The sequence below is a fragment of the Sapajus apella genome, unplaced genomic scaffold (assembly GCF_009761245.1).
Source record: "Sapajus apella isolate SASKATOON/1434 unplaced genomic scaffold, GSC_monkey_1.0 scaffold47, whole genome shotgun sequence".
Lineage (NCBI taxonomy): Eukaryota > Metazoa > Chordata > Mammalia > Primates > Cebidae > Sapajus > Sapajus apella.
The window spans coordinates 3989972-4001048 of NW_022436987.1; the positions used below are offsets into that span (position 1 = coordinate 3989972).

General features: G+C 42.4%; 1 protein-coding gene across 4 annotated transcripts in view; it reads right to left on the reverse strand.

Moving 5' to 3' along the window:
- The window catches only part of STK33 (serine/threonine kinase 33), a 193054-nt gene extending 182918 nt beyond the window's left edge, over nucleotides 1–10136 (reverse strand). For 3 of the 4 annotated variants that reach the window (XR_004257577.1, XM_032240670.1, XM_032240669.1), the window contains exon 1: nucleotides 9934–10136. The gene's annotated coding sequence lies outside the window, so the exon portion shown is untranslated. The remainder of the gene's footprint in view (nucleotides 1–9933) is intronic. The other variant, XM_032240671.1, reaches the window with a different exon arrangement.
- Between the last annotated feature and the right edge of the window lie 941 nt (nucleotides 10137–11077).

Sequence of the window (11077 nt, forward strand, 5' to 3'; positions counted from 1 at the left end):
ATCTGAAAGCACAGAGATGGGAAACTAGCATTTACTGAAGGGCTACATATTTGTTAGGCACTCTACATATGACATTTGCTTTTCATAATTCTGGGAAATGTTAATTATAAGCCCCTTTTATAGAAAAAGGAACCAAAGCTAGAAATGCAAGACCGAAATTTGAACCCAGGTGAGCCTGAGCTCACCAATTCTAAGCTTTCCCACACTGCACGCTTGAACCTCTGGGAAGAACACAAGGCACACCTCCCTATCATTCCACTCCAAGAAAAGGAGTTCTGAACAAGCCACGGCTCAACTGGATCACAATTTCAGAGGAAGGAGTTTTCAATAGAAGGTTAAAAAAACAAAGGTGAAAAGTTCTTTCTTCCCTTGAGGATCATCACCTTTTCTTTGTGGAAAGTTTCATATGGCCCCTTCTGTTTCTCCCATGAGGCTGTAAAGAAAATCTTAAGGCCTCTTCACCTTGGTAGAGGGCAATCCTTCCTTTGCTCTTCCCTTTCCCCAAGGGGTCAAGTGGGAATCAGGTTATGATCCAGAAAAAAAAAGATGGCAAAGAGGCATCCATATGGGTCTACTTAGAGGCCTTAAGTGAGATTAGAGAGGGAAGCAGCCTTGAAGCTTATATCCTCAGCAGGCCAATTATCTTAGTTCAGGCTGCTCTAACAGAATACCATAGACTGGGTGGCTTAAACAACAAACATTTATTTCTCACAGTTATGGAGGCTGGGAAGTCCAAGATCAAAGCACCAGCAGATCTGATGTGTGGTGGGGGTACTCTTCCTGGTTTGCAGATAGCCATCTTCCTGCTGTGCCCTCATATGGTGGAGAACAGAGAGCACTCTGGTCTTTCCATTACCTTAAAAGGTCTCTAGCACCATTCATGAGGGCTCTTCCCTCATGACCTAATTACCTTTGAAATGCCCCCAAATACCATCACACTGGGGATTTAGTCTTCAACATATGAATTCTGAGGGGACACAAACACTCAATCCATAACACTAATTCACCAAATTATACCCCTACTGGAAATTTTGAGCCAAAGTCCTGTTAGCAATATAGAAAGTTTCTTTGCCTGGAATGTCCTCTATGTAGGATGGTGGCATTAACTGGAGTGACAAGGAATTAGCCAAATTTTGTCTCCCCAAAACATGCCTAATGAGTTGACTTTAACAAGTGAAATGAAGTGTACAACAAACAGGACAACTGAATAGCTACTCATAAAAGAATGAATCTGGACATCTACCTCAAATCATAAACAGAAATTCACTCAAAATGGATCCAGAACCGAAATATGAGATCTAAAATTACAGAACTTTTAAAAGAAAACATAGGGGTAAATCTTTACGACCTTGTATTAGACAGCAGTATATTTTAGATATGGCACCTAAACCAAAAAAATATATATTGGAATTCATAAAATTAAAAATTTTTGTGCTTCAAGGAACACTACCAAGAAAGTAAAAAGACAGCCTACAAAATGGAAGAAAAAATTTGCAAATCAATTATCTGAGAAGAGTCTAGTATCCAGACTACATAAAGAACTCTTACAACTGAACAAGAAAAAGACAACACAGGGCCGGGCGCGGTGGGTCACGCCTGTAATCCCAGCACTTCGGGAGGCCAAGGCGGGTGGATCACGAGGTCAAGAGATTGAGACCATCCCGGTCAACATGGTGAAACCCCATCTCTACTAAAAATACAAAAAATCAGCTGGGCATGGTGGCACGTGCCTGTAATCCCAGCTACTCAGGAGGCTGAGGCAGGAGAATTGCCTGAACCCAGGAGAGGGAGGTTGCGGTGAGTTGAGATCGCACCACTGCACTCCAGCCTGGGTAACAAGAGTGAAACTCCGTCTCAAAAAAAAAAAAAAAAAGAAAGAAAAAGAAAAAGACAACCCAAATTAAAAACAAACAAAATATTTGAATAGCTATTTCTCCAAAGAAGAGATACATATTGCATATCTTCCAAATTAACACATGAAAGTATCCTAACATCATTAGTTATCAGTAATAATGTTACTGATATTCAGAAAATGTAAATCAAAACCATAATGAGATACCACTCTACACATACTAGAATGGCTATACTCAAAAAGACAAGTAACAAGTTCTAGTGAAGCTATGGAGAAATGAGAACCCTCATACATTGCTGTTGGGGATGCAAAATGGTACAGCTGCTTTGGAAAACAGTTTGGCAGTTCCTCAAAAAGTTAAACATGGAGTTACCATATGACTAGCATTCCACTCCTAGAGAACCCAGGAGAACTGAAAATACATGTTCACACAAAAACTTGTACATGAATATTCACAGCAGCATTATTCAAAATACCAAAAGAAACAAAATGAAAATAACCCAAATGGTCATCAACTGATGAATGGATACACAAAATGTACTATAAGATGGAATTCTATTTGGTCACAAAAAGGAATAAAGTACTAATACATACCATGACAGAAATGAACTTTGAAAACATCATGCTAAGTGAAAGAGGCCAGATACAAAAGGCCACATACTGTATAATTCCATTTATACAAAATTTCCATAACAGGCAAATCTATAGAGAAAGAAAGATTCGTGATTGCCAGAGCTCGGGGACAGGGAGAATAAGGTGTGACTGCTATTGGATGTGAGGGTTCTTCTTGGGGGTGATAAAAATGTTCTGGAATTAAATAGTAGTTATGGTTGCTAGTGTCATTGCTATTTAACTAGGGTGCACTTTAAAAGGATGAATTTTATGGTATGCAAATTATATCTCAATAAAAAAGTGAGGTGCGACTATAAAAAGGAGCCAAGTATACACATTATATGTACCATCAAAGAGATATGACAGAAAAGCAATAAAGAAGTTAACTTGAAAATCACTGCTGGATATTGGTGTTTACTTTTATAATAACAAATATGAAAAATATTAAATTTTATTGCCATAAACTGAAAACCAAAATAAAAAAGATTGAGAGCAAAATTAATTGGATTTCCATGAAAAATATCCAAGGATAAATATTTGCTTTCTTCCCAATATTTCAGCTGTTTGGAAGCTGAGCTCCTTAGAGCAGGTATAAGAGCCTTGATGTTAGATTTGCTAGCAGCAAACAAACTTGAAAGAATTCAAGTCTAAGACCCTGAGCCTCAGATGCACTGCCTTTGGTAAACGGTAAATGTATTCTCTCCCAGTTTGGTCTGTCATTGTAGACAAGCATTCCACCATGATAATGACAAAGTAACAGAGTATAACTTTCAATTACCAACATCTCAATCTTGGAGACTGCATGAACATTTGACTTAAAGCTTTTTTATAAGCCTCTGAATTAATATGTGTGAGACCAAATGGCCAGTTTTTCCAAATAATCATCAGCTCATGTTAAGAATACTGAATCATAAGCAAACTTTTTATACATATGCTATAAAAGTAAAGATATAATGCAATATTCTAGAACTGTGCCTGGCATATGATAAGCACCCCATAAATATTTATTGAATGTTTATAATAGTCAATATTGTTTACTAAGTAACTTGATCAAAAATAAGGATCAGTAATAGTATTCCTAAATCAACTTTATCATTAGAAAATAGTTTTTATTTATTTATTTATTTATTTATAAGATGGAGTCTTACTCTGTTGCTAGGCTGGAGTTCAGTGGTAGGATCTCAGCTCACTGCAACCTCTGCCCGCCTTCCCCGTCCCCCTAGGTTCAAGTGATTCTCCTGCCTCAGCCTCCTGAGTAGCTGGAACTACAGGTGCAGGCCACCACACTCAGCTAATTTTTGTATTTTTGGTAGAGATGGAGATTTCACCAAGGTGGCCAGAATGGTCTCAATCTCTTGACCTTGTGATCCGCTTGCCTCAGCCTCCCAAAGTGCTGTGATTACAGTCATGAGCCGTGGTGTCTGGTCTCCTTAATTTATTTCTAATGTAATACCACATAATACCACATCCTTATTGATCTTCAAACTGACAAGTCAATGGTTATTAAGAAAGGTAATTAGTCCATTATATGTAAAAAGAACATTCTAATTCTTAAAATTACCGCCCCTCCTCACCTTGTAAACTTTTTTTTTTTTTTTTTTTTTTAAACAGAGACTCACTCTGTCATCCAGGCTGGGGTGCAACAGCTGGATCTAAGCTCACTGCAACCTCCGCCTCCTAGGGGTTCAAGCAGTTCTCCTGCCTCAGCCTCCCAAGTAGCTGGGATTACAGGCATGTTCCAGCATGCCCAGCTAATTTTTGGTTTTTTATTTTTTGTGTTTTGTTTTTTAGTAGAGATGGGGTTTCACCACATTGGCCAAACTAGTCTCGAACTCCTGATCTTGTCATCTGCCTCAGCCTCCCAAAGTGCTGGGATTACAAGCGTGAGCCACCATGCTCAGCCAAACTTTTAAAAATAAAACAACTTCAGGTCAATAAAACTGCAGGGAGTTGTGAGATGAGTAATTTCTTATGCACTCTACAATTTATTTTAGTTAATAAACCAAGAAAATATATATTAACAAAGCTGAACAATAAGGTGTCCATTTTTCACATTCTAGAGCTCTGAAATAAATCCAAACAAAACACAATTAGCCTCACTCATATATATTGGAGTTCAGCAGGAAAGGAAATTCTTTCTCAATCACATCTTAAGGCATACCAATTTACCAATGCCAAAAAAGTCAGCAATTAATTTTATATTGCATTTTCCATTTTGTAAGCCTCTTTTTAAAAACAAGAAAGTTATTTCTCAGTATTTAACAACTATAGGTGATTGAAGTACTACATAGTATCATCAGATGAATAAAAGTAGAATATAGCTCCAGAGAACACATCTCCTCTTTCAGGATATTTCTTCTTTAAGGATAAGCTTCTACAACGTTTGACAGATAAGTCAATGGTTCAAACAGCCATCAGTTCAAACAACTGTCAGAAACCATCTTCCTCAGTCTCCCTTACAGTAGTATAAGCTCTTCTCCTTGCTTCAAGGACACATGAAGACACGAGTACCCACCTTTGTATCATCCTCTTTCAGGTTTTTTATTAGACATCACACTACTCAGCTTCTTGTACTTACTTTCTTTACCTCTTGATTTGCTGACATTACAAAATAACATTTTTAAAGAAAATACAGCTAGATAGCCGGTCTCTACATGGGAAGAACTTTCTAAGCATAAAAGTGATGGAACATAAAGGAAAAGATTAACAGACAGACAACAAAATTGTTTTAATTTCCATAAATCATAAGCCATCATAAATTAAAGGGCAACTGTGAGGAAAATGCCCCACATGAAGAAGGGTTAATACCTTCATATGGTTCAGTGTGTGGCCAAAACAGTGCCCCCAGTATTCCCTCATCCTCTATACAGGAAACTGCAATGTGTCTACATTTAAAAAAAAAAAAAAAAAAGAGGTTGCAGCTTCTCTCCTGCAGCTTTGAAAATTACTCTGCCTTTCCTTGTCTGTCTTGGTCTTTGCCTCCTACCTGGATGCTCTCTTTCTTCCAAGCCCTGTTTGACTTAAGTTCACATAAACAGGCAATTAGCCCAGTCTTGAGTCCAGATTTTCCCCAAGAAACAGCCTCTGAAACAGTTTTCTACCTTGCACTATAGCCTGCAGGCAAGTAACAACTCGTCCCAGGCTCCAGGGATACCTTATCCAACTAATTCCAGCCAAAGCCAAGCAGAGTGGCTCCTGCCTGGGCTGGGGAAGATAAAAATCAAACAATTAAACAACTGCTAAAAAAACAAAAACAAAAACAAAAAAAACTAAGACTCCAATACAAAAACCATCAAAGAGCTTATGCAGGCAACTCACAAAAAAGAAATAGCTAATAGCTAACAATAAGATTTCTTAACACTTAAAACATATTAATAATGATAGATGTGGGTCAAAATTAGGAGGTGCTATTTTATCTGTGAAATTAGCAAAGTTTTTAAAATAATAATGATAATATGGGTGTCATAAAACTGATGGTGACAATGTAAATTGGCAAATCTTTCTGGAAAACAGTATGACAATGTTTCAATATGTTTTCACAGCTTCGCAACCTTCCTGCCCTTTGACCTCCCAATAATATCATTTTTGGGAAGTGATCCCTTTTTTCTTTTAATTTTGAGATAGGGTCTCCCTCCATTTCCCAGGCTGGAGTGCAGTGGCAAGTTCACTGCAGCCTTTAACTCCTGGGTCAAAGAGATCCTCCCACCTCAGCCTCCTGAGCATTAGGGGCTGGCTACAGGTGCATGCCACTACACCTGGCTAATTTTTTTATTTTTTTGTAGACACAGGGTTTTGCTATGTTGTCCATACTGGTCTCAAGCTCCTGGCCTCAAGTGATCCTCCCACCTTGGCCTCCAAAACTACTGGTTTTACATGCATGGACTCCTACACTCAGCCCAGGAACTGATCTTAAGTAATCAAAAAAAATGTAGTGAAAAGATTTAAGTGTAAAGACATTCATTACTAAATTTTGTACCTGAGGTCTAAATACTCAACAATAAGTAAATTGCAAGTAAATTAAGTTTCATCCATGGTGTGATTATGGAATTAATAGAAATGACATGAAAACTGACCCTTGTATAGTACCGACGAAGGACCATTCCCTGTTCTATACAGTTAACTCGCACTAACTCATTTACTTCTCAAAACAGCATGACATGGAGCCTGTGACACAGGCAGGTGCTCATATCATGTCCATTTTACAGTTGAGGAATCTGAGGCCAGAGAAGTTAAGTGATTGGCTCAAGGTTACACTAAAGCAGAATCACATATCCTCATCTGAAATTCTAAAACCCAGAAATCTCAGAAAATCAAGTGTTTTTCTTTTTTTCAGAAACAAGGTCACCCAGATGGGACTGCAGTGGCACAATCACAGTTCCCTGCAGTCTGGGATTTGCTTTGGGGCTCAAGAGATCCTCCCACCTCAGCCTTCTAAGTAGCTGGGACCACAGGTGCATACCACCACGCCCGGCTAATTTTTAAAACATTTTGTAGAGATGGGTCTTATTATGTTGCCCAAGCTGGTCTCAAATTCTTAGCTTCAAGTGATCCTCGCACTTCAGCCTCCAACAAGAGTCAGTGTTTTCATAACCTTGTGGCAAACTCATTTGCAAAACTTGACTTAAACTGACAATGAAATCATGTGTTATCCTTATCCTACTTAGAGAAAATTCATTTTATTAAAGAAAAGTTCATGTGTTTGATTACAAAGTTCTGCCCAGACCCCACCAGACGTGATGCAGTGTCTATACCACGGCATCTTTCCATAAAGTGAAAATTCTGAATTTTAAAACACAACTAGCATCATAAGTTTTCAGATAAAGAACTGTGACAGAGCTGTGCCAATTCTAAGCCACCCACCTGTGCTCCAAACCACCATGTGATCTTTTCAGAGCCTGTTTAATGACACAGGAAAATGCTTATCATTCAAGTATTTACACAGACAAATTTTAAATTGCAATTGTGGTAAGTGCTACTAAGGTGAAATCATTGGCATCAGAAGAACCTATGTTAAGCAGGTTTGTCCTAGACAGTCAGAAGCAGATTTCCTGAGGAAATATTTGACCCTAGATGTGAACAAGAGTTAGCTAAAGAAAAGAGGAGGCCAGGCGCGGTGGCTCAAGCCTGTAATCCCAGCACTTTGGGAGGCCAAGGCGGGTGGATCACGAGGTCAGGAGATCGAGACCATCCTGGTCAACAGGGTGAAACCCCGTCTCTACTAAAAATACAGAAAAAAATTAGCTGGGCATGGTGGCGCGTGCCTGTAATCCCAGCGACTCAGGGGGCTGAGGCAGGAGAATTGCCTGAACCCAGGGGACGGAGGTTGCGGTGAGCCGAGATCGCGCCATTGCACTCCAGCCTGGGTAATAAGAGCGAAACTCCGTCTCAAAAAAAAGAAAAGAGGAAAGAGCACATCTGGCAGGGAGACTATCATATGTAACAGCCCTGTAGTAGGAGGGAAAATGGCACACAGGTCTGAGAAGAATCCAATGTCGGCCAGGCGTGGTGGCTCATTCCTGTAATCCCAGCACTTTGGGAGGCCGAAGCAGGTGGATCACCTGAGGTCTGCAATTCAAGACCAGCCTGGCCAACATGGAAAAACCACTGTCTGTACTAAAAGCACAAAAATTAGCCAGGTGTAGTGGTAGGTGCCTGTAATCCCAGCTACTCAGGAGGCTGAGGCAGGAGAATCGCTTGAACCTGGGAGGCGGAGGTTGCAGTGAGCAGAGACTGCACCTCTGCACTCCAGCCTGGGCAACAAGATCGAAACTCCATCTTAAAAAACAAAGCCAATGTAGAATAACCATTTGCCTCAGTTTGCCTGACAGAGCCCCAGGTTAGATCTTTTGTCCTAGTATAAATAATAACTTTTTTTTTTTTTTTTTTGAGGCAGAGTCTCACTCTTGCCCAGACTGGAGTGCAGTGGCGTAATCTTGGCTCACTGCAACCTCCACCTTCCAGGTTCAAGCGGTTCTGCTGCCTCAGCCTCCTGAGTAGCTGGGATTACAGGCACATGCCACCGCTCCTGGCTAATTTTTGTATTTTCAATAGAGGCGGGATTTCACCATGTGGGTCAGGCTGGTAGTTTCTTTTACCTTCAAAAATATCTTGGACTGGGGGGTCAGTCACCCAACTTTTAGGCCACATTAAGAGTTCGGTCTTTATCCTAAGAATAATGAGAAACCATGATGGATTTTAAGCTAGAGGAGGTGGGTGGGTAGCATAATCAATTTTAATTGTTAAAGCAGTACTCCTGCTGCAGGGCAAGAATGGATGGGAATATTAGAAGGAAAGGGTTAATACCGTTAGGCTAGTTAGGAGGCTACTACTGGACAACAGATACTGGTAGATTGGTCTAGGGTGATAGCGCAGAGACAGAGATACTCAGATGGATTTGAGATTTGGTATGAAGATAAAATGAATAGAACTTCATAATTGTTTGGATATGGAAAGGAAGAAAGTGTGAGGTGTCAAGAATGAGGCCAAGATTTCTGATTTGCAAACTAGATAGAGGTTGGTATGACTCATTGAGATAACAACATATTTACATGAGCTAAAAATTTAAAAGTGTGATATATCTGCATATCCATCACACTCTAAAGGCACGGGCCTGGAAAACAAGGAGAGAGTTTAGGTTCAAAACTTGTTGATGTTCCTTTCCATTCACAGAACCCTCCTCCAAGGCAGGACCATCCTATTTTCTGGTTGCATATTGGAGATATTTGGTGGTCAGACAAAAAAGAAGGTCCTCCTTAGCCGGTGATGTGGGACGGGAGCACTAGACCACTTTTAGCTTGCAAATATCCCTTACCACTAAGCTTTTTACATGTACTGTTCACAAAACAGCTTCACATACAGGTTCACTGAAACCCACGACCTTGTGAGACATGACCATCTACATTTAGGAAACTGAGGGAGAGTACTTAAATTACTTGTCCACAGAGCCAGTACGGGGCTGCTTTACGTCAACCTAACACCTCCTATGTGCATCATCTGGGTGCAAGAGACTGTCTTAAGGGCAACAAGAAACCTACCACATAATGAAGTCCTACTAGGTACCAGGCTCTAGGAGAAAAAAGAAACTCAGCTTCAGAACTTTAAGGATGTTTCTCACACACTTACCCTACAGTAAGGTCGCTTTAAACTTTCAAAAAGGTTCAAGTCCCAAGATGGGGTGGAGGTGGGAGACTGTGGAGATGAACCCGGGCAGACAGAGACCACCCTAAATACCGGGCCCGGGGTGGGGGGTGAATGGGATCCCAACGGCTGGGCCCCGGGAGACACTCGGAAGAGTCCGCGGGCTCGGCCCGGTCCCTCCGCTGGGGGGCCGCCAGCCGACCGGCAGCGGGAGGCCCAGAGGCCCGTTTGCCCACCGCGTTGCCATAGCAACGCCCAGGTCCGGCTGCGCCCCAGGCCGTCCTCCCCCTCCCGCGGGCCCGCCCTGAGCGGCGACTCCAGGGACCACTCACCGCGGCCCGGGCGGGCTGGCGGGCCTCCGACAGGTGCGCACACTTCGCGCAAGTTGTAGCCGAGCCCGGAATTCTGCACCTGGAGAAACTTTTCGGCCCGCAGAGCAGCCGCAGGGCGTGGACGGGGGCCGCGCGGGGACAAAGAGCGCCGGCGGGTGCAAAGCCCCTTTTCCCAGCTGCGGGGCTGGCCCGGAGGTGCCGGCTGCACAACGGCGCCCACGTGCCCCGGGTGCAGCCTCAGGCGCGTCCGCGGGCGGCTTCCCTTAGGGGCGGACCTAAAATCCCGTCTGGGGCACAGAGGAGCAGCCACTTGTACGTAAAATACAGCTTTGTAGCAGGAATATCACGGTACTAAGGTGATTGATGCCCAGGCCACTCTTCTTACTCCGGGTCAAGCCCTCAGCCCCCAGCCAGTTGGAGCTAGAGCTGCAAGCCTGCAGTGCGGGCGGGGGGGCGGGGGGGGGGAGAAGTTAGCCTAAAAAGACGGGGAAATGCTGGGGGGAGGGGTGTTTGTCCCCACACAGGGGCTGAGAAGACTCCTGACAGATCAAATGACGATTCTCACGGATATATTTTAGCTACAAACCTATGGGGAACCATCTGAATGCTTGTCCCCGGCAACAGAGGGTCCAGCTGTATGCTAATGGATTTATTGGCCTGAACTAGGAATGGCTTCTGTGGTCCTGGGTCCTACTCTCTAGCAGCTGTGGGGAAGAAATTCAACTCTCTTAATGCTAGCCTAATTATTTAAGGCAGATATTCTCTAAAATTCGACTGATTGGTAGCCAGTAAGTTGATAGGCAGGTGGATTCATTGTATTGCTTAGGGGGAGGTACATTTGACAACTAGTTCATCCAGTCCTGTTCATCAAAAAACTCAAAATGGTCATAATGGGTGACTGGTAACTTAAAACCACTGGACTAGGCCGGGCGCAGTGGCTCACACCGATAATCTCAGCACTTTGGGAGGCCAAGGCAAGAGGATTCTTCGAACCCAGACGTTCAGGACCAGCCTGGGCAACATCAGGAGATTCCCCATCTCTACAAAACTAAAACCTCCCTGGCCAGTAAAGGGCGACAAGAAATCTACTATATAATGAAGTCCTACTAGGCACCAGGCTGCAGGAGATAAAAAGATCTCCTGG